We start from the raw sequence: 24,272 nt of genomic DNA on the forward strand, positions 1-24,272 counted from the left end.
TTCACAAACAGCAAGTTAGGTTTGACAAAAAGGAAGGGGAAATTCAGAAGTTACTAAATGAAAAATGACAACTCCACAGGATTTACCAGCAGGATAATTCATGTGTCTTTAAGAAGGTAACATTTAACTCCATCAAAAATAAAGTGAAAGCAGAGCTTCGAGAGATGCAGTATTCTTGGCTCAGTAAGAAGGCAGATGAAATTCAATTTTATACTGATAGTAACAAGTCCTGAAGGCTATTTATGGGCTAAAGTACTATGGTGCATCTCAACTAGTCAGAGGTGATGAAGCCACATTGATTAGTGATAAAGACATGATCCTGTAGAGATGGGCTGAACACCTCCATAGAGTTCTCAACAGGCCATCAATGACCAGTATTGAAGTCACTGACTAAATACCTTAGGTTGAAATCAATCTAAACTTCCAATTGAATGTCATTTGACTCCTTTCACATGGCAAAGTCCTGGTGCCAATTCTATTCTAGCTGAGATTTACAAAACAAGGGGGTCCATTTCTCATGCAAAAGCTAACTGAAATCTTCCAGGTTATAAAGTAAAAGAGGTTTTCCCCCAGGAGTTCAAGAATGCTTCCATTGTCCATCTCTATATGGTGTTTGCTGTCTGACAACTCCAGAAAAAAATGCTAGGAGCAGAATAAAGGTTTCTCTCCTAACATTCATTCATCTGACCAAGATTTTTGAAAAGGACTTGAGAAAGCCCAATCTGATTGCCTGGAGAAGTCCTTTAGTCTTGTACATGCAGTATGCTTGCATGGGTTCTAGATAATGCACAATGTTCCCACATTTTCCTAGTCACAATGGAGTGAAGCAGGATTGTGCATGATGTTTTCAGCAATGTGATTGGATACCGTCAAAAAAGACAAAAGCAACATTAAGGTCAGCTGCCACAGTAGTAGTAAATTATTTAGTTTGAAAAGGCTATGAGCCAAGACTACAGTGAAAAGAAAGTTAGTGCATAATTTTTTGTTCCTAGATGATACTGCATTCAATGCAGCCTCTGAGGCTGAGATGCAACATAGTGTGGATTAATTCTCTGCTATTTTTGTTAATTTTGGCCTAATAATTAACACAAAGAAAACAGATTCTCTAACAATCAGCATCACATCATCCATTCATGAAATTGTCCATTACAGCAAATGAAGAGATTTTGAATGCATCGGATAAGTTCACATACCTTGGCAAATACTTTCCAGGGATGTACACATAGATGACGAGGTTGGCAGATGCATTTCCAGAGCTAGCTCAGTGTTTGGGAGGCTCTGAAGCAAAGTGTGAGAGAGGAAAAGTATTAAGTTGCCTACAAAATTAAAGATCCTCGAAAGTGTTGTGCTGATGTCATTTTTTTGTACGACTGTGAAACTTGGACAGTGTACTTGGCTCAAGCCAGGAAATGGAATTGCTTACATTTAAGTTGTCTTAGAAAGATCCTGAAGGTTACCTGGCATGATAAGATAGCAGACACTGAGCTCATTTCTGGAACTGAACTGCCAAGCACTCAATCTCTACTACAGAAAGAGCAACTCTGATGGTCTGGCCATTTTGCTCAAAAATTTGTCAAACATATTTGCCAAAAATATATATTCAGAGAATTCATACAAGGCACGCACTCCCATGGAAAAGTGATACAAGGACATTCTCAAGGTCTCTCTGAAGAACTTTAGAATCTATAGTGAGACACAGGAGACACTGGCACAGGACCACCCAACGTGGCGTGCCCACATAAAAGAAGACATTGTGCTCTATGAACAAAGCAGAATTGCAATGGCTCCAGTAAATAAACAAACAAAAATCCCATGAGATGAACAAATTAAGGGACATCTTCTTCCCAGTCAAACAATCTGTTTTGCCCAACTTATGGTAGAAACTTCTAAACTTGTATTGGTCTGATCAGTCACAATTGGACACACTGAATCTTGATCCCAAGAAAGATGATGTGATTTTGGTCCTCTTTGAGCATGAAGAACAACAACCAAGTGACTTGCCCAGGGAACCATAGCTTGTAATTGTCTGAGGCTGCATTTGAACTGAGCCTTTCCTGACTCCAGAGCCAGCGCTCTTCCTACTGTACCACCCAGCTGAAACTACAATAAATGATAGCTAATATGCTGTTGTTCAGTAACTCTTAGTCATGTCTGGCTCGACATGACCCCATTTGTGATTTTCTTGGCAAAGAAACTGAAATGCTTCTTTATTTTCTTCTTCAACTCATTTTATAGAGAATAAACAACCAGGGTTAAGTGACTTGCCAGGATCACACAGCTAGTAAGTGTCTGAGGCCAGATTTCAACTTAGGAAGCTGAGTCTCCCTGACTTCAGGACCAATGCCCTGTCCACTGCACCCCATACCAAGCTTCTGGAGGAAGGATAGATTACCACTGGGGTGATCAAGGAAGGTTCTCAGAGAAGCTTGAGCGGGGGTGTTGAAAGATGGGCAGGGGTTTCTTAGACTTAGGAGCAGGGAGAGTGCTAGAGGCCAAAAGAGGCTAATGTGGGATGGGAGTGTGGAACATTGGCAGAGTCTCAGAATTCAGCATCCACAAGATGATTTAAGGACGTGGAGAATGGCCTGGCTAAAGCAGAAGAATACTTAGATGAGCATAAGCACAAAATTGGAAGATAACTTAGAGATATTCTCATCCAGCCTTTTCATATTCCAGATGAACAAATTGAGTCCAAGAGGAATGAAATAGGGACTTTTCCAGGGTCAAATGACTAGTAGGAATCAGGAAGACTGGTACTCAAACCTTGTTTCAGACAATTATTATTAGCCATGCAACAATTACAAAATTGGAATAATATTAATTTCTACCTCTCACAGTTAGTTACCTGAATATAAATTGAGATAGTATATGTAAAGTACTTGCAAATCTTAAAGCACTGTATAAACTTTGCTTAGTACTAGTAACTAGTAGGGCCAAGATTAGAATTCAGCTCACCCAAGGATTGATGGCTTTTTCCAATAAACCTTCTGTTTGTTTCAAATGTACTTAAGGATTTTTTTAGTTCTCACCTTAGTTATCAGTTAGCACTAAGAATTGTCAGGATCAAGCCTCAGAATATCCCTCTCCTTTATACACATGGCAGTTCTAAGCTGATGAAGTATTTGTTTTGTTGGGTGTTTGCCCATTAGACTAGTGAAATTCGTCTCAGGAAGACTCATTTTGAGCCCTTTGCTCTACTCCCAGCTAAGGGAATTTCTCACTAGGTACAGTCTTTGCTTCAAATCATAACTGGTTTCTCATCGAGTTCTGCAATGTCAAGAGGTGGGGAGAGGTTTGAGTTCTATTGTTTCAAGGAAAAGCTTAAAAAAAAAAAAAGGACACTTCAAGAAGGGGAAGAAATGATATGAAATCATTTGGAAACAACTGACCTACTGGGAAACGCAAATTATATTCTTGAGATCGAGACAAAAGAAACTTACTCTCAAAACTGGAAGGGTTCTTAGATTCATCTGCCTCCTTAGAACTTCAACACTGGTATGATCAAATAGATCAGATCTACAGGGAGGGACATTCTGGACCCTCCCCACAAGTGCTGGCTACTTCCCACAACAAATTTCTCTTCTTCGTTTCAGTTCCTAGAACTCTATGTAGCCTACCAGGGGTCCTTAAACTTTTTAAATAGGGGGCCAGTTCACTGTCCCTCAGACTGTGGGAAGGCCGGACTATAGTAAAAACAAAACCTTTGTTTTGTGGGCCTTTAAATAAAGAAACTTCATAGCCCTGGGTGAGGGGGATAAACGTCCTCAGCTGCCACATCAGGTCCACGGGCTGTAGTTTGAGACCCCTGGATAGGATCATCAATCAAAAGCTTCAAAGGCCCTCTAGTTTACTCATTCCCCTTCCAATTTTACAAATAAGAAAATGACGCTCACAGAGTTTAAATAGCTTCCCCAAAGTCACTCAAATATTAAATAGCACAACATAATTTGAACCCATGTCTTTCAACAAAAAGTCCAGTATTCATTCCCCTGTCCTATGCTGTCATTTATCCAGAAGGTGTCATAAATGCAACCTGCTGGCCCAACACTCCCAGGTGAGGCTAGAACTAGATTAAAATGTAATTAGGAAATATTTAGAAAAAAATAAAATATAGCCAACATTATACTTCAAAACTAAGTTAATATGTGGCTTTTATGTGTCCCTGGTAAGGACAGCCTGGTAAGGGGCACCATAGTGCACAGATCTTCAGACCTGGAGTCAGGAAGGCCTGAATTGAAATTTGCCCTCATGCACTTAGTAGCTGTGTGAGCCTGTGCAAGTCATTTAACCACTATTTACCTAAGTTTCCTCATAAAAATGTATTTAATAGTACTGACCTCCTAGGACTGATGTGAAGACCAAATAAGATAATAATTATAAAACATGTAACCCAGTGCTTGGCACATAGTAAATACTATCTTAAGATTAGTTGTTGTTGTTAACAGAATGGTAGTGCCCAATTATATCTGAGTTTGATACCACTAACTTAGTCCATTCACAAAATCACAGAATTTTAGAGTCTTAAGAGATGTCAGGTCCTATTGGCCAATCTAGAAAAGGAATTTTTTCTACAAAATATTTAATAAATGGCCTTGTAAGCATTGCCTGAAGACCTCCAACAGAGACACTAATCCTGAAGCAGCCCATTCCATTTTGGAATAGCTCTAATTGTTTTAGAAGGTTTTAACTCATGTGATGGATATAATTGAGGGCAGCCTGATTTCACCCATGACAGTTACATCAAATCTAAATTTGCTTCTCTGAAACTTTTACCCTTTGCTCCCAGTTCTGTCCTGTGGGGCAAAACAGGACATGTCCAATTCATTTTCCATACCCATCCCTTGCCCACATGCATTGTGTTCCATGCCCATACATGTTATTGGAGCGTTCCCTCTGCTATGGTAGGATAGTCTTCTGAAGAGAATGTTCCTTTTGTATAGGGAGGAGGGCTAGTGTGAGTCTATCTTGTCCTTTGTTTTATTAAGCTATTTAATTTAATGTCTTTGAACTCATGGTAGTTAGTAAAAGAAACTAGTTGGTAGAGTCTATGGCTTTGAATGGATCCCCCATTAAATCTGGAATGGCTTAGGAAATGGCCCATTTGGAATTGCTGAACAAGTTGTGGTACATAAAGGTAACAGAATATTATTATTTTATGAAAGATGATGAACAAGCTGATTACAGAAAGGTCTGGAAAGATTTACATGAATTGATGCTGAGGGAAACAAGCAGAACCAGGAATGCATTGTACACAATAACAAGAAGAATGTGAGATGATCAATTGTGAAAGACTTGGTTCTTCTCAGCAGTTCAGTGATCCAAGGCAATTCCAATAAGCTTTGGATGGAAAATGCTATCTGCATCCAGAAAGAGAACTATGGAAACCGAATGTAAATCAAAACATGCTATGTTCACTTCTTTTTTTCTTTTTTTTTTTAATCTTTCCCATTTTTCCCTTTTGCTCTAATTTTTCTCTCTTAATATAGCACATAAAGCAATGTGTATTAAAAATAAATAAACTTACTCCACCTAAAAAAAATGGCCCACTTGTAAACTGGATCTATTAAGTGCTATATGTATGGGGTTAGTTTTAATAAAATCATAGGATTTTAGAGTTGGAAATGACCTTAGAGGTCACCAAATTCCAACCTTGAATTTAGCAAGTGAGAAAACTGAGTCCCAGAAAAAGAAACAGGTTTCCAAAAGGTCACACTGTCAGTGGTGGAACTAGATTTAAACCCCAGATCCCTTGACCTTGACTGAAACTCTTTCCTTGTCACCAGGACTCATCCCTATTTCTTTTACTCGCAAAGATGCTGAGGGCCCCAAAAAAGAATTTCCAAAAACAGCAAGAGACAATGAACAATCAATGTAGATCTAAAACCAGAAGGTGCCCTGCTTCTAACTGGATGTACTTTCTACTTTCGTACCTGTCTCTCTTAATAACAAGAGATGATCATAAATGACCATTTGATGACATTTCCAATTTCTGAAATTTCTGAAAAAGGTGTCAGGCAAGTGAAAAGGTTCCTATTTAAGGGAACTAACAATAATAAGTCTACTCATTGCTGGCATTTGTACAGTGCTCTAAAATTATCAAATACTTTCATATAGACAATGCCATTTGACCTTCACTACAACCTGTGGACTAAACCATGTAAGTATGATTATCTCCATCTAGCAGAGATGTTTAAGTGACTTGCTAATAGTCACACAGTCAGTGAAAGAGGTAAGAAAGACTCAAATTCACATTTCCTGATTCCTACAGCAACACAGGCTGGAGAGGGGGGGCAGAGAAGATGCCTTGGGGCAGTGCCCAAGGAAAGTGGGCAAATCCTGCCTAAAAGTATGACCTCAAGTTCCTGGCATGCAAAGAGCTTCCCATAATGAGTAGCAAGCTGGAGCTTCTGGTCCCTGATGAAAGAGCCTACTGCTGTAGAAAGATATTCACATCCAAAGGAGTTGTCAAATGCCTTCACTATGCACCTTGAACAACCTTGCTAAGTATCAATGATTAGTCCTCATCAGCACTAATGATAATATGAAAATAACTACAATTAAAGCCGCCAAGTTTGGCAAGATACTTGGCAGGGACTGTGAGAGTTGCTTATGGAGAACGCCCTGCTCCCTCCTCCCCATTGACCCCCACCTTCAGCCATTCTTAGATCCTTCAGAAGGAAGAGAAGTCATATTCCCCATTGCCTTCTTCACAGGTCTGCCACCCCCCAATCATTTCTAATGCAGAGGCCAAGTTTTCAGCCCAGCCCCCTGGCTGTAGGTAGGAGTTCTGTGCCCACAATTACCTACTTATGCCTGCAATTTGCCATTTGCACCTTCAAAATAGAGTGCAACTGGCTAATTGCCAGTGCAATTAGGTAATTGCGGGTGCAATTAGTATCTCCGGTGAAGAAAGAGAGAGGGAGGGAGTGGGAGGGCGACGGGAAAGAGGAGGTAGGGAGAGAAAGACACACAGGAAAAGGGACAGACTTGGAAAAGGAGAGAAAAACAGTCAGAAAGGCACAGAGACAAGACAGATACAGACACCAGACAGAGAAAGAGGAAAAGGGGAGGGGGAGAGAGTGGAGAAGAGGAAGAATCTGAAAAATACACAAAGAAAAGGGGGGAGGGGGAAAAGAGAAAAATAATCTGAGGAGAGAGGAAAAGGGGAAAGAAGGAAAGAGAAACAAGGAGAGAAGGATCCAAAGAAAAGGGTAGACTTGGAAAAATGAGGGAGAAAAAGAGAAAGAAATAATTTGAGGAGAAAGGAAAAGGATGAAGAATAGGAAAGGAAGACAAGGAGAGAAGAGTACATTAAAAAAAAGATAGACTTTGAAAAGGAGAAAGGGAGAGAGAAAGCACATGATGAGAGGACTGAAAGGGAATTATATGCAGGCAAAGAGACCAACTGGAAAAGGAGGGAGAAAAAGAGAGAAACAGACAGAGAATTAGGCAAGACAGGAGAATAAAAAGGGAGAAGGAAAGTAGAGAAGGAAGAGAGAAAAGATGCATTAGGGAAAGATAGAGAGAAGAAAATAAACTCAAAAGGGAGGAAGGAGACCAAGAGATGTTCAAATGGTAAGAGAAAGGGAACAATGGGAGATTAAAATTTGGCTCCAAAACCCTGAAGTTGTAGATTTCCCTCAGAAGATGCTATTGGTTTGGAAAGAAAGGAAGGGTGTAGACCTGCAGATAGATGATGGCATTCACTTCTAATTCAAATAGACCTTTTGAGCCTCAGAGATCCTATGGCTCCAGAGGACCTGATGTTACTAGAGAAGGTCCATTAAGGAAGGGACTGAAATTGGATTTCAACACTGAGTCATTTTCAGGCAGAGAGAAGGTAATATGCAGGGAGAAAGAGAGCTAACCTATAGACAGATATCTTCTGCCCTCATTCTAGCCTACTTTCAATATCTAGAAAAGGGCTTTCTTTCTTTAAAAAAAAAAAAAAACCTAATAGTATCTTATTTTTCCAAATACATACAAAGATACTTTTCAATCTTTCACCTTTGCAAAACCTTGGCTCCCAAATTTTTCTCCCTTTCTTCCCATTCCAAGATAGCAAGCAATCTGATATAGGTTAAACATGTGCAATTCTTCTAAACATATTTTCATATTCTTCATGCTGAACAAGAAAAATCAGATCCAAAGGGGTGAAAAGCACTAGGAAGAAAAAACCCAAACAATTACAACAACAAAAAGGTGGAAATATTATGCTTTGATCCACATTCAGTCTCCATATTCTTTCTCTGGATGCCAATGGCACTTTCCATCACAAATCTATGGTATTGAAGGATTTTCTAAAAATCCAATGAGTATGGTCAAGGTAAGGGTGTAGGGAATGAAGAGGAGAAGGGGAAGTACTTCTAGGTCAACAGAGGTCAGTGAAAGTTTAATCATTTAGTAGGAGAGATAATAGTAAAAATTCTTAATCTTCTTGTTTCATGGACCCTTTTAAATCATCTGATTCAGCCTGGGGACCCCAATGTCTTGGTTCCGTTTCTGAAGACTGCCATCATTCCAAGAAACTTTCTTTGCTTCAGTTCTTTCTCTCTTCGAGAAATAGACATAAATCTATTTGATCTTTTTTTTTCTCCTGCTTTCCACAAAGGGATGGCTTATGGTTAAGTTATGACACTGGCCAAGTTATCACTTATACAAATACTACCACATTTCTACTTTCCCTCTTTTAGCCGCCTAGTATTGTCATGCTGTCAGTTTGTCAGCAGATAGCTCCTTCAGCATTTCTGACAATGCAATACCAAACCCAAATTTTGGAGTGGGAATTGGAGAATGAATGTATGCATACATGCAATGTATGAATGAAGAGCTTAAGGTAGAACACCAAGCATTAATGAGAGATTTTCCATTAAAATTCTATTCTGATGCTTTACCTAGATTTTCAGACTATATCAACCAAGCATGCACTCTGGCAGGTCTGGTCAAACTAAAAAGACTTTAAGTGCGGACCTGTATATGGATGTATTGTCTGAGGAGCAGCCTTCCTAAGCTTGGAAAGGTTCATCACTAGGCTGTTGAGTGACAGTGGATTGTTTCTAAGTCTGGAGTTCAATGAAATCTAGATATTAAATTAATAGGATATAGATATAAACACTAATATAGAAATAGATTAGATATAGCTAGATGTAGGGTAGGTACATATAAATGTGGGCATGGGTATAGACATAGACATAGACATATGAATGCGTTATAGAGAACCTAAATGTATAGATTATATATAAATATATACCTAAGGGTAGGGGTAGGTATATATAAATATAAATGTGGGTATGGATATGGACATAGATATTGATACACATAGATTATAGATATAAATGTAGGGATAACTCTTTATAAATGTGGTTATAGATATGTGTAGATATTGCTATATAGATTAGATATAACAGATGGAATAGGTATATATAAATATAAGAGTGGGTATGGTTATAGACATAGATATTGATATGGTTATAGACATAGATAGATAGATATGTAGAATAGGAATAGGAGTAGCCATATATAGATATGAGTATGGATATAGATAAATAAAGTCTATCAACATTCTAAGAAACTTCCTTTGTAGGGATCAACATAAGTATATGGAGATTTAGAGAGATGTAAGAATAGGTAGTGGCATAGTATATGTAAATATGGATGTAGGTATGGATAGAGATGTAGACATAGATAAGATATAGGATAGATCTATAGATATGGAGCAGGAAGACTCTGCAGAAGAAACCTGGTACAACCTTTTTATAACTCAGGAAATTGGAGCCTAGGAAACCAATTGCCCCAAATCTCATACAACAATAAGCTTCAAGGTGGGAAAGGCACCCAAGTCATAGGACCATAGCTCTGGACCTGCAAAGGACTTTTGTTGTTATTCAATTGTTCAGTCACAGCAGACTCTTCATGACCCCACGGACCATCACATACTATAATATCCACAGGGTATTCTTCGCAAAGACACTCAACCACTTTGCCATTTCCTTCTCCAATGGTTTAAGACAGGACAGATAGAGGTCAAGTGACTCGCGCAGAGTCACACAGACAGTAGTGTCCAAGAACAGATTGGAACTCAGCTCTTCCTGACTCCGGTCCCAGTGCTCTATCCACTGTACCTATATTATCCTATAGATAATGTGATCTCTGTATCATGGAAGCTAAAGGAGAAATGATTTGGCAGGATCCCATAGTTAGTAAATATAGGAATTATGAGTCCTGAGTTTGAATTGTGCCTCTGTAACAGTGCTCATGCTGAGCCTGGAGTCAGGAAGCCTTGAGTGCAGCTTTGATCTCAGACATTCAACTACTTGTTTGCCTCAGTTTTCTCACCTGCAAAATGGGGGTAATGATAGTACCTCCTTCCCAGGATTGTTGTTAGCATGAAATGAAATAATATTTATGAAGTGCTTAGCACAGTGCTGGCACATACCATAAGAATGCCAGTTATCATCATCATCTGTATTGATCTGTGCTTCCTATGAAAAAATAACACTGAATTTTTAAAGAAGTAGAGAAGACATTTCTGGGTGGAAAGGTCTTCCCAAGGCAAATGGTATCATCTGAGTGACTATATTCTTTTTCCCTATCTAGAGTTAATTCTCTTCAAAGAGAAACCCCAAGGTGAGAGAAGGTTCTATAGCAAGGAGGTTAAGCAAAGCCACAGACTGAGCTTCATCCTCCAGTTCTTCTTCCCGGCTCCCCCAGAGCAGTTCAGCAGAGGAGGATGTTCTGCTTGAGGGTACCCTTTCTAATCAGGATCAGGCCAGTGGTCTGACCTCCCTGATGGGCAGTCAATAAGTGACCCAGAGAGACCCTGCAAGAGAATTTCCTCCTGCTGAAAACCAGGATGTGGCTTTTTCTCCTCCCAGGCTCTGAATTATTCATGCACTGAAAACACTATTAATAAATAATAGATCACAGGAAAGCAAGAGGTAGGATTGGACAGTTTGCTTCAGTCTGAGTTTTATTCCCCCCATGTCTGGGCCTTGGTTATTTTCCCTACAAATCCTCAGTGTATGACCTACACTGTTTGCATTTTCATAGAAGCAGCTGGATTTCATTATGAGCAAATCTAAGAAGCAGATAGAAGCAGAGATACACACACACACACACACACACACACACACACACACAAATGCAGGATCAGGATCTTAATTCTTCCTTCATCAAAGTAGTATGAAATGATGGAAGAGTCTAGGACTTGAAGGTCAGACCTCTACTAAAATCCTGGCTCTCATACTCACTTGGTAGCTATGGATATGGATATGGGTATAGATATGGATATGGATGTAGGGATAAATCTAGGGAGAGGTATAGATATATAGATAGATACATAGATACAAATAGATGGGGGTGTGGTTGTTCCCACCTGTAATACTAAAGGAGTTTCCTTCCTGGAAATTCCTTACACAATTAAATTAAATTTTCTGATCTCCTCCCATCTTCAGCCCACTTCCTTCCTACAAAAAAAAAAAAAAAATGGGGATGAAAATACCTAAGTACCAATCTCACAAGGTGATGAAAATGTGATTTTCAAATCTTAGAGGCGTATATAAACATGAGCTATCATTGCTATTATTGTTGTTCTAACAAGAAATTAAAGCATGGTCCTTGTCCTTCGGTATTTACCTCTTGGAAATTTTACATGATAATTTTGTTGTATATTTAGAGAGAATAGCAAGTTATACATGGTAGATTTGCAGTTTCATGTGCAATGATCATTTTTATTGTTGTGTGTTATGAAAATGCTTGTTTTATTCCATGACTTGAAAGTAAAATAATTTAAAAAGAACAAATTAATTAAATACTAAAGTTCTACAGTTGGAAGAGTTCTTAGAAGTCATTTAAGCCATTTTTCAAATGAGAAAACTGAGGTCCAGGAAAGGGAAATGATTTTGCCCAAGCATCAAAGGAAAGATCGAATCATTTCTAAGTAAAAACCATATGAGGCCATATGGTGTAGTAGAAAGATCCCTAAAATGGGAGGTGAAACTGGATATAATTTCAGGTTCTAACATTAATTCACTAAGTTTTCTTTTCTGGGCTTTTTAATCTTTTGTTATAAATGGGGATTAGCAATAGAGCAGTAATGAATTGAACCAGCTACACCCAGTAAAAGAACTCTGGGAGATGACTATGAACCACTACATAGAATTCCCAATCCCTCTATTTTTGTCCACCTGCATTTTTGATTTCCTTCACAGGCTAATTGTACACTATTTTAAAGTCTGATTCTTTTTGTACAGCAAAATAACTGTATGGACATGTATACTTATATTGTATTTAATTTATACTTTAACATATTTAACATGTATTGGTCAAGCTGCCATCTGGGGGACGGAGTGGGGAGAAGGAGAGGAAAAATTGGAACAAAAGGTTTGGCAATTGTTAATGCTATAAAATTACCCATGCATATAACTTGTAAATAAAAAGCTATAATTTTTTAAAAATAGGGATTAAGTGAGGGAGGAAAACTTGGACTAGATGGCCCTTTTTAGCCCTAACATTTCATGATCCTGTAAGAAAATTATAAGAGATAGATTAGATGAGAGGTCTAGTATTCAAGGGGAAGGTCTTACAGAAAAGGAAGGTCTTGGGTTGGATCTTGAAGAATGAGTAAAATTTGAATTAACAAAGAACATAGAAGATAGGGCCTACCAAGCAAGAGGAACTATGTGAGAAAAATCCCAGAAGTGGGGAGAACAGGGTGATTGAAGCAGACCTGACTGGGAGTCATGGAAGATGAGGCTGGAAAGTCAAACAGATCATGAAGACATTTTGAACACCAAGAAGAGAAGATTGGACTGAATGTATACACGGATATGCTGGCAAATGTTTGCCAACCAGATCTCCATGAAAAAGTATAAACAGTATCTACTTTTAAGTTCAATATGTATTACTAACATTCTTTTCATGACTTTAAGTCTAAACAATCAACAAAACAATAAATCAAGCTTTAATTTGTTATTGCTGTTATACAAAAAAATTAAAGCATGGTCTTTGTCTTTCAAGTGTTTACCTCTTGGAAATTTTACATGATAACTGTTGCACATTTGGAGAGAATAGCAAGTCGTACATGGTAGAGTTGCAGTTTCATGTGCAATGATCTTTTTCATAGTTATGTGCTTTGGAAATGTTTCTTTTATCTCACAGATTGAAAGTAAAATATATTTTTAAAAACTAATTAAATACTAAAGTCCTACAGTTGGAAGGGTCCCTAGAAGTCATTTAACCCATTTTACAGATGAGGAAACTGAGGTCCAGGAAAGGGAAGTGATTTTTGCTCAATCATCAAAAGCAAGATCGAAACAATCCTAAATAAATTTGTAATGCTTTCTGACTTGTGAGATATAAAAGCTCACACTGAAAATTTAACAATAGGATTTTCACATTAGAAGTAGTTCCAATACATTTCTTGGTCTTATAGTAATTAATGATCTCCCCTATCCCATTATAATTTCTATTCTCCTTAGCTCTGCTCTTAACTTTGAGTTTCCCTCCCAATTTACTTTTAGAATAATTACTGCACTCAAAACTTTCTCTAGTTCTTCATTCATTTCTTACAAATGTTGCCTAATGAAAACACCAATAATAGCCAATGGGCTAGCAGCTTCTCTGCGACTTATAATTTCCCCACTTGCCCAGGGTCACACAGCTAGGAAGTGTTAACTGTCTGAGGCCAGATTTGAACTCAGGTCCTGCTGACTTCAGGGCTGGTGCTTTATCCACTGCACCAACTAGCTTCCCCTGTAACTTAGAATCTTAAGAAGCCATCTAGAACGCCAAGAAGTGACAAGTCTAGTGTCATACAATCATATACATTGAAGGCAGAACTTGAACCCAGTTCTTTCTCACTTCAAGGATGTCTCTCTATCCATGCTTCTCTTATCAAAAATAAGTAATAGAGTATTATTCACTATTATTTAATATGAGGAAATGGATAATAAGAAGATTAAGTGATGTGGCCAAAGTCACATAATTATTAAATAGGAGAGCTGTATTCAAAACCCCAGTAGGGCTTTTTCTGCATATACCATAGCTATCCCCCTAGAGTCCAGTGTTTTGAATAAGAACCTACCACTGATTGGCTCTGTTAACTGTACAGATAACTTAGCCCTATTTTACATCAAAGGAAACGAAAGCTCAAAGAGGCTTTCAAAGATAGTCATCCTTGCCCTATCTGCTGAGGTCATTGTGATGATCTGATGAGTTAAAAATCACAGAATTATGGACCAAGAAGAACACTCAGAGAACATCAGGTCCAACTTCTTCCCTTTACAAATGAGGAAACTGAAACCCTAGTGGGCTTAAATGACTTGTCCTTCCAGGGAAGATGAGAACATAGGGTTTAGATGATAGGGAGATTCTAGACTTAAACTGAAACAGCCAGAACTGGCTGAACCACTGGCCTCCGTAAGTGAGGATCCATGGTCTCGGAGTACCCCGGGTATACGTTCAACAAAACAGAATTTCTAAATGACTTGGATGATGGCAGACATATCACATTTATCTAATTTGCTTTGCACATTGTAGCCACCCAAGAAATATTTCTAGAATTGAATGGCATGAAGTTGGGAGGAAAAGCTAACAGATCAGATGATAAAATTCAGATCCAAAAACTCAACAGAGACTTGAATGATGGGTCAAATCTAATAAAATTAAATTTAAGAGGGCTGGATTCCTAAATTTGGATTCAACAAATCAACCACACAAGCACAAGATGAAGGAGAGATGACTACAAAGCAATTCATGTACAAAGGCCCTGGAGTATTTTAGTAGACTGGAAGGTGAATATGAGTAAGCAATTTTCCTTTATGGGCAAAAAAGCTGATAGAATCTTGTGCTCCATTAACAGAAGTAAAAGTGTATAAAATGTAGTGTCACCAGTCCCAAAAATTTGTTTGACCTACTTTCCTGATTACTAGAAGAGAGAATAGGGTAAATCATGGATAAAAATTGGATCAGGTACCAGTTTGCAAGAGTAAGTTGAGTTCAAAATGAGAGAGTGATGGTCCTACTGTATTCCTCCTGGTCAAAGAAAACATGGAATACTGTTCAGCTCTGACTACACACATATAGATACTTACTGACTGGAGTACATCCAGAGGAAAATGACCAGGATAGTGAAGGACTCTGCCCGAAAAGGAAATGAATTAGATTTAAAAGAGGGTTATGCTCACAGTCTTCCAATATCAATATGTTTCTTTGTAGAAAAGGAACTTAATCTTTTGGAACAAACATAATTTCACCAAGCAATAGTAAAGTAAAAAAATAGGAATACATTATTAGATTTGCTGATTGTAATTGAAAGTGATTTACCTCTAGATGGCACCTATGAAATAAATAACATCCAAAAGTAGAATCAAAAGGCCCTTCATGAGTGATAGCTATATGAACTTAATCAACAATATATTGATTATGAGAAGTGTTGAATAAATGGCTGAGTCATAGAGATTTATTTATAGAAAGAGAGACAATTAAGGACAGTCATACCTATCAAAAATTACAGACAAAGTCTTCAAGGAGCTTCAACTTACAGATCAATGTAGCTTATGTAAGGAAACAGTAGAAACAACTCAACATGTTTTTTATAAGCCACAAAAATTTAGTCCCTACCAAAAATCTAGTAATGACCTGGTAACTAGAGTTAAAGATCATCATTATTTTTCATAAACTAACAGATGACAAATTTTCAAATTGCACATACAGATTTCTAGAAGATTCAACAAATAAGCTATACTCCAACTAGGCTATTATCATAGAACTATTGCCTATTATTGCCCAGACATAGCAATGAACTATAAAAATTTAAAAACAATCTTAATAGATATTGTCAGAACAAATACTGAATCTCCAAATTATGGAATTAAAAGCTTTCAAAATATAGAGACCTAGAAAAAAATCAAAATAATATGAGAGCAGGATAAATCACATACTATCCTCATCTTCCAATTGTCTATTAGAATTGTTCTGAAGACACTTTCAGTAAACTGAAAATGAGATAACATTTATTCAATTGCAAGAAGTTATTTGTATCCAACTATGCAATAGTCTAGAGAACAATAAATCTAAAAGATTTCTACCTAACTTGAGGAAAAAAATTGTTAGAATAAGATTAATATAAATAATGATAATAACAATAATGAATGGTACAGTAACATTAAGAATGATGGACCTGGAGTCAGCAAGACCTGAATTCAATTCCTACTTCAGGATCCTGGACAAATCATGAACCTCTGTTCCTCAATTTCCTCATTTTTAAAATGGGGGAAATAATAGCACTTACCTCACAGGGATATTGTAAAGATGGGGGAGCTACACTTAAAGTGCTTTGCAAACCTTAAGTATTAGATAAATAGTAATTATACAGAAGCTTTTAGGTACTACAGTGGGATAAAGCAGTTGGAAGTCTAAGTTCAAATCCAGGCTCAGACACTTATAGGCTATATGATCCTAAACAAGTCACTTAATCTCAGTTTACCTAGATTGCCACTAGATTAGCTTGCCAAGAAAACCCTTTGGAGGGTATGGTCTATGGGAACACATATTGTTATATGAATAACAATAATTATTAATCATTATCACATCAACTTGTCCAATGAGTCACTAACTCCTAAAAAAAGCAGATAAAAAGAATAAGATGGCATTCTTGCCATCATTAAAAAGCCGACATTTATATAATAAATAAGATTTATTAAGGTTAAAAGGTTTGCAAAGTGCTTCATACATTATCTCATGGAAGCTTCTCAACAACCTGGTAAGATGGAGACCATAGAAAGACCTATTTTAGAAAGAATTAATAAAGGGCTGGTGATCACATAGACAGTGAGTATCAGAGATGGGGTGGATGTGCCCTTTCAGGCCCTGATTGCCCCTCTTCTCATGTATAGTGAATTCCTTCAGAGTTTAGGTGACTAATTATGAGACATCCTGCAGAAGGGATCCCTTTTAAGGTTCTAATTGGGCCAGGTTGATTTTTTTAGAAACCTAGATTGGTCCCTGCTAATAAGAAAAAAAATACAAGCTATTTAGCATCAGATTCAGGACTGCAACTTAGTTCAAGACTTTTTTTATCTACTCTAAACTAGTTACCAAAAAAATAAAAAACTACTGAATAAACTGTGCATACCCTTTGATCCACTGGGCCTGTACCCCAAAGAGATCATAAAAAAGGGAAAAGGACCTTTGATTGTAGCAAGATGTTTGTGGCAGCCCTTTTTGTAGTGGCGAGAAACTGGAAATTGAGTAGATGCCCATCAGCTGAAAAATGGCTGAGTAAGTTATATGAATGTTATGGAATATTATTGTTCTGTAAGAAATGACTAGCAGGATGATTTCAGAAAGGCCTGGAGAGACCTACATGAACTAATACTGAGTGAAGTAGGCAGAACCAGGAGATCATTGTACATGGGAACGACAAGATTATATGATGATCAATTCTGATGGAAGTGGCTCTTTTCAACAGCAAGGTGATTCAGACCAGTTCCAGTGTGATGAAGAGAGCTGTCTACACCCAGAGAGAGGATTGTGGGAACTGAGTGTGAACCACACTATAGTATTTTCACTCTTTTTGTTGTTGTTGTTTGTTTGCATTTTTTTCTTATTTTTTTTCCCTTTTTGATCTGATTTTTCTTATGCAGCATGATAGTTGTGGAAATATGTATAGAAGAATTGCGCATGTTTAACATATGTTGGATTATTTGCTATGTAGGGTAGGGGATGGAAGTAATAAAGAGAAAAAAATTGGAACACAAGGTTTTACAAGAGTGAATGTTGAAAATTATCTTTGCATGTATTTTGAAAATAAAAAAGCTTTCATTTAAAAAAAGAAAGATTTTAAAAACTACTGAATACTAAAATACTCATCACTATTTTTTCATGTTTTACCAATTAATTTTGTGGCAGATCATTAAGGATCATAAAATAAAATATTTAAACCTGAAAGGGACCTAAAAAGTCATTAAGTCCAGATTTTTTTTCAGATGAGAAAAAAATGAGACTTACATGATTTGCATTGGGGTCTCATGGCTAGTGAACATCTGAAATAGAATTCCAACCTGTCTTCCAGGCTCCAGGTTCAACTTGTTACCTATTTCACCTTAAGGCCAGCTATCCAGCATCACAGAGGATCACTGCGGGGTCCACAATGGCCTTTGAGCCCTTCTTGCTAGAATCCCGAGGGTCTGCTTTCAGTTCAGTCCCTGCCCGGCCCTCCTTCCAGGAGGAGTGCTGGGCTTCCTAGAACCAATCACCCTGGCCCAGGCACTGGAGGAGGAGATCACCTGACTGGCATTTTCATGCATAATTCATCATTCACCTAATTAATCCCTTAAACCACTCTAAAAGGGAAGACAACATGAAAAGCACTGATTAGGGTAGGGAAGATGAAAAGGAGCTCTGTGGGTTCATCCCCCACCCACCCAGCTTCAGCTTGTTGCTTCTGCTGCCCTGGCCCTTAATCTCATCATTTCTTTGGGGTTTGATCTGTTGTGGGGGGTTTTCCTGATTCTGTCATTAGAACCCCTGCTGTCTATCCATCCACACTCCAGGACCCCCTAGGCCCTGTCACCTCTCCCAGCAGCAAAATTCGCAGTAAAAGTTGTTATCTGGGCCAGCAGTAGGCTCACACTCAGAAAGAGAGAGAATGGAAAGGAGGGAGATTTTGGCTCCTGTTTCCAGTGTTTACAGAGACACGTGAAGGGGGGGAGAAGGGGCGGGGTGGAGAAATGTGCTGAAGATGTCTGCATTTCATAAGACACGCAAACTATGTAAGTATTATCTCAGAGCTGACAGTTGCGGGCTAAACAGAAAGAATAAAGCCTGTCAGAATAGCAGAACAGAGATAGCTGCTCTAACCCACAGAAACCAAAACCACACGGTGAGGCTGGGGGGAGGCTGCTAATGCTGCTGCGACAGTCAGATATTTCTAAACTCCAACAGTTCATTAGGAGGGGTTTTTTCCCCTTTCTTTTCTGCTATAATATTTTAAAAGACAGCAGCTCACAAAAGAGTACATCGAACAAAAGGCAAACATTCGGAGAAAGATGGCAAAAAGCATGACAGCCAAATCCAGTGGAAAGAACCCAAGTGCTATTTTCTCCCTCCTTCTCTCTCTTCCTCCATTCCTTCCCCCACCTGTGTCTTTCTCTGTTTTTTGTTCCCCCCTTGCTTCTCTCTCCCCCCTTCACATCACCATTTTCTCTACCTCATAGTCTTTCTCTTTTCTCCTTCCCTTGCTTTCTCAAACTATCAAAATTTCTTTCCACCCTTCTTTTTCTCTCTTTATCCCTGTTCATCTTCTCTTCTTCCTCTCTCCTATTTTCTCAAACACTCCAAGTTTTTCTCTCCTTTTTCTCTGTTAATTTTCTCTTTTTCTCCATCCACTTTCTCAAATTCTCCTCAGATTCATTTTATCCCCCTTTCTCTCTCTCCTCTTTCTCTGTTCATCTTCTCTGCTCCCCTCCCTTCATTCTCTACTCTCCCCCGGCATTGTTAAATAAGCTATTCTGGGTTATGTTGAAAGCCACCAAAGAAAGAAATGAAAAGAGATGGCCTTGTGTTTGTGTACAGGGCCCCAAGCAGCACTTCCTTTTTGGTCTTGAAGGGCTGGCCTGCCTCCCTGTCAAAGTCAACACCTCCTGATTCGCCAGGCATTGGGTCAGTGAATTGGTCCCTTGGCAGCCGGCCCTGTGCCCTCCTGAATCTGCTCAGTTCTATCCCAGTCAGAAAATCCCCTGGCTGCTTGTGTAACCATGGTGCTGCCAGATAAATGACTTACTTGTCACTTAATATATACTAACCACCTTGTACAAGAGTCACCTTGTATGTGTGTGTGTGCTTGCCCTAACCCTTCTTAATTCCAATGCTTTCTTTCTTTTACTTATTTCCTATTTATCTTGTATTTATTATCTTTGTAACTATTTGGTCAGCCTCCCCAAACAAACTCAGATTTTAGACTCCTTAAGGGCAGGGACTATCTCTTAACTCTTGTAACCCCAGGCTTTAACACATTATGTAACACACAATTAATAAATGTTATTTAAACTGAATTGATTGTTTTCTGTCTCTACTTGAGGTTAGAGACCTTGTCTGATTGCCTACAATATCAAATATGAGGCTAGATTTATAGCAAGTACTCAATAAGTAAATAAATAAATATTCATAGCTGGAAGTGACCTTAAAGGCCATCTAGTCAAAACTCATTATTTTATAAGTGAAGAGATTGAGACTGAGAGATGATTTGCCCATGTCAAAAGAAGGATTTGAATTCAGATTTTCCTGAATCCAAGCCCTCTGTTTACTGCCAGGTATTTGGGGATTAATCTATTCCAAGAAGGAACTACAGGGCATATACCTCTCATAGCTGGCTGCTTCCAGAGCGCTAACAGGGTGGGGACTGTCCCTAAGTATGGTTTACTGAAAGAATCATAAACATTGCAGGGTGACTTAGGGTTTACTTGCCTCTTTAACAGGTACAAACAACTAGACTGAGTGACTAGAAGACAAGTATAGTTAGTGTAACAAAATAATAGGAATTTACCTGACAAATGCAACAAATACGGAGAAGCATGGAAAAATCTATATGAAATGACACAGAGTGAAGTAATCAAGAATCAAGAAAATAATATCTACGATTGCAATAATGTAAACGGAAAGAAGAACCACTCACACAAAAAAATTGCGAAATTACAAAGAACAAGCATCATTGGAAAGAAGAGATATAAGAAAGTACTCCCACCCCATCCCTTGATAGAGGTAGGAGGGCCACAAGTATTGTAAATTGCACATATTTTCAATTTTTTTCCATGCATTAATCACTTGTGTTGATCTTCCTCCCCCCCATTTTGTCTTTGAAAATAGTATTTGTCATGTGGGATGGCTCTCTGGGAAGGGGAGGAGTACTGTGGGAAATTATAGAGAAAAAAACCCAAAAGATGAACAAAAACTTATTTTAAAAGAAAACAAACAAAAAAAAAGAGATAGCAGCATTGTCTCTTTTGGGGGCCTGTCCCCATAGCCAGAGTTTCTGACTCCATCCTTATCCCCTCAATCCCAGTTTATTCCATGTTAAGCTCAAGATTTGGGGGCACCCAGTCCAGGAGTCAGACGTGCCAGTTAGGGCTCTGACAATCAGGATGATTGCTCCGGGGTTCTGCACTTTGGGGGAACCTGTGTTGCTAGAGAAAGTAGGTGACCAGCACTGACTCAGACATAGGAAAAAGAGGTTACTGTCCCAGGTGATATTACAGAGACCTAAGGCTCATGGACCCACAATCAGCCCATCAGTTTCCTCCTGTTACCAAGCAAAGCAGATAAGACTTCCTTTCCTCTCCTTCTTTCCCTCCCACCATACCAAAAAAATAAATAGCTGTATGGTCTGGGCCTCCGTTCTCTTCAAAGCTGTCTTTGATGCTCATTTTAACCTGATTTCATTTGAATTTCATTTTGAGAGGAAGGGGAGAACAGATCGTGACTCAGTCCAGATCCCACTCCTTTCTCTCCATAAATTTCCCTGCTTGGGGAGAATGTGGAGGTGGGAGAACCTGCCCCGCTGGACATTTCCCCAAGGAAAGGGGACTGGGCCCTCAGATCTGTGGCCTGGTCTCCCGGGCCTGTAGCTAAACCCCACTTCCCAGCTTCTTTGATCCTCAGCCCCCAAGCTGAACTCCAAAGCAGAGGAGAGGAGGGGTCGGGCAGTAGGAATTACGCTGAATTTGGAGTCAAAGACCTAGGTTTGAAGGTTGGCTCTGCTCTTTCCTACCTGTGTGATTTTGGACAACTCGCTTAATCTCAGGCCCTTGTCTTAAAAATGAGGGAGGGAAACCAGAGGTCCCTCCCAGCTCTAACTCCACAATCCTGGGACCTTCGTTTCCTATGAGTTGCTGATCTACCGAGGATCTGAATTCCCGTTCTGCCTGCTGCAGTGTTAGGCAAATGAGTTTTCTGACCTCTCTGGGTCTCAGCTCTTTAATGTGGAATATTATGAAGTTGGGCAGGAAGACCTCAAGGGTTTCTTCCCGTCCTAAATCTAAAATCTGGTGACATTATCGACTGGCTGGTAGCTCACAGGCCTCTGTTCTCTTTCCCCAGATGGCTCTCATTGGTGGCAGGAAACAATAAAAATCACTCCCGTTAGTACAAAGCTTTACAATTCGCGGAATGTTTTCCTGCGACGCCCCCCGAAGCTGCTGGGGCAGCGGGGCCGGGCGGGGGGCGCGGCTCCAGTCTCCCCCTCTCTCTGCCATTGGGGCTCCCTCTCTCTCAGCTGGTTTCCAAGACTCATTTTGCGAGGGTTGCAGATAAACCACAGGCAGTGTCTTTCCTGTGACATTTGAGGCTTGCACTTCTGTCTTTGACTGAGGTCAGGCACAGAGAGAAACTTCAAAACACACACACAGCACCCAACAAACTTCCTTTAAAAAGTGAACATGATCTGTGAAAGCCTCAGAAAAGAGGAAGCCCAGCCCGAGGGGAAGAGAGAGCTGGGAAGCTGGGCCCGGGGGGCTCGGCTCTGACGGCACCCGCCATGTGACAGCGGACAAATCGTTTTATTCTCCCTGCTCCCGGGTCTTGCTCTCTGAAAAAAGAGAGATCGCATCGAGCCCCGAGTCAGGAAGAATCCTGATACAGTCACTTACTAGTCACGTATGGAACTCTGGGCAAGTGACGGCCGGTTTACTTCTCCATAAAGTGAGCATTAATCACATCCCTTCCTGCACAGGGCTGCTGTGAGGAGCAAAAGGGGGAATATATGTAAGCACTTTGCAAGCCTCAATATGAGATATAAACGTTAGCTGTTGTTGTTGTTCTTATTATCACTACCGTAAAATAGGCTAAGAGTTGGTAATAACTGTATCCTCTCACGCACTCTATGGATATCAGGGATTTAGGATGAGTGTGTGTGAGAGAGATTGAGATTTTGAGATTTCCAGGAGTATTATTATTTCTTATTCCTCTTCAACAGAGATTCCATTGTCAGTCAAGACTCTTTGAGTAACTCCTCCTATCTGATGTAACTGTTTTGCACCCAAGTTAGACCAGTAGTTTTCAGATATTGTCAGAGGTTAGCTATCTGTGAACACTGAGTATTCAAATTCTCCAGGGAATTTGTCATCTATTCTCCAGGGAATTTTTTCCTCTCCTCTCCTCTCTTTCCCTCCCCTCTTCCTCTTCTCCTTTCCTCTCCTCTCCCCTCCCTTCTTCTCCTCTCCTCTCCTTTCTTCTACCTTCCTCTTCCCTCCTCTCCTCTCTCCTCTCCCCTCCCCTTCTCTCCCTGTTTCCCTTCCCCTCTCTGCTTCTCTTTTCCTCTCTTTTCCTCTCTTCTTCTTTTCTTCTCCTCTCCTCTCCCCTTCCTTCCTTTTCTTTCCTCTCCTTTCCCTTCTCTTCCTCCCCTCTCCTTTATTTTCCTCTCTTTTTTTCCTCCCTTCCTCTCCTCTCTTTTCCCCCTCCCTTCCTCTCCTCTCTCTTCTTTTTATTGTGTATTTTGAATCCCTATCCTTCATGTGAAAATAGGCCATCAATGTAAACTTTTGGAGTCTAACTAGAAGTTACTTTTGTCTAACCTGACCTCCAGATAGTATGGTACAGGCATTTTCTTGTTCTGCTAACCCTGTTGACAAAAGCACCCTGTCTTTGTTATTAAAAGTAAAAGCTTCTTTCATTTTTATGGTAAATGACATCATGATTTCACTGACTAGGGCATTGTTTAGTACCATTTGAAATGATAAGCTTAGCATCATTGGAGTTATTGTTGGAGGGCTTCATTGCAAAATACACATTCAAGAAAATCCCACGATTTATCCTTTAAAAGATTCCCCAAAAAGTGTCGGGTTCAATGGCAATATAAGTAGCAATCTTCTTACCAGACTATTGATTCCACTTGTGAAATTTAAATCTCCGAACAATGACAGATGATTCTAGGAAGAAGTGTGCTTCTAATCATCCCCACTAGCTCCTCAGATTGCTTAGTCAAAATTGAGTGCTAAGGTGGCTCATTTTGGAATATGGGAACTCAGCTTTGCTTTAAGACAGAAGCAAGATATTTTTAACACCAAAATCCTACCTGGATATTAAGTAGCTAATATAAAATGCTTCTATATGCTGTAGGATGCCCATTTTAAGTGACCTTATCACTTTTTTCCTAAGTTATTGTTATACACTCTTAGCTACTTTCCCTGACCCCTATTATTCTTCTCTCCAATCATTCCTTTGCACAGCTGCCAAATTAATCCCTTTTAAGCATAAGTCTGAGCACATCACCCCCCCAT

This window comes from Antechinus flavipes, chromosome 2 (genome assembly GCF_016432865.1).
Source record: "Antechinus flavipes isolate AdamAnt ecotype Samford, QLD, Australia chromosome 2, AdamAnt_v2, whole genome shotgun sequence".
Classification (NCBI taxonomy): domain Eukaryota; kingdom Metazoa; phylum Chordata; class Mammalia; order Dasyuromorphia; family Dasyuridae; genus Antechinus; species Antechinus flavipes.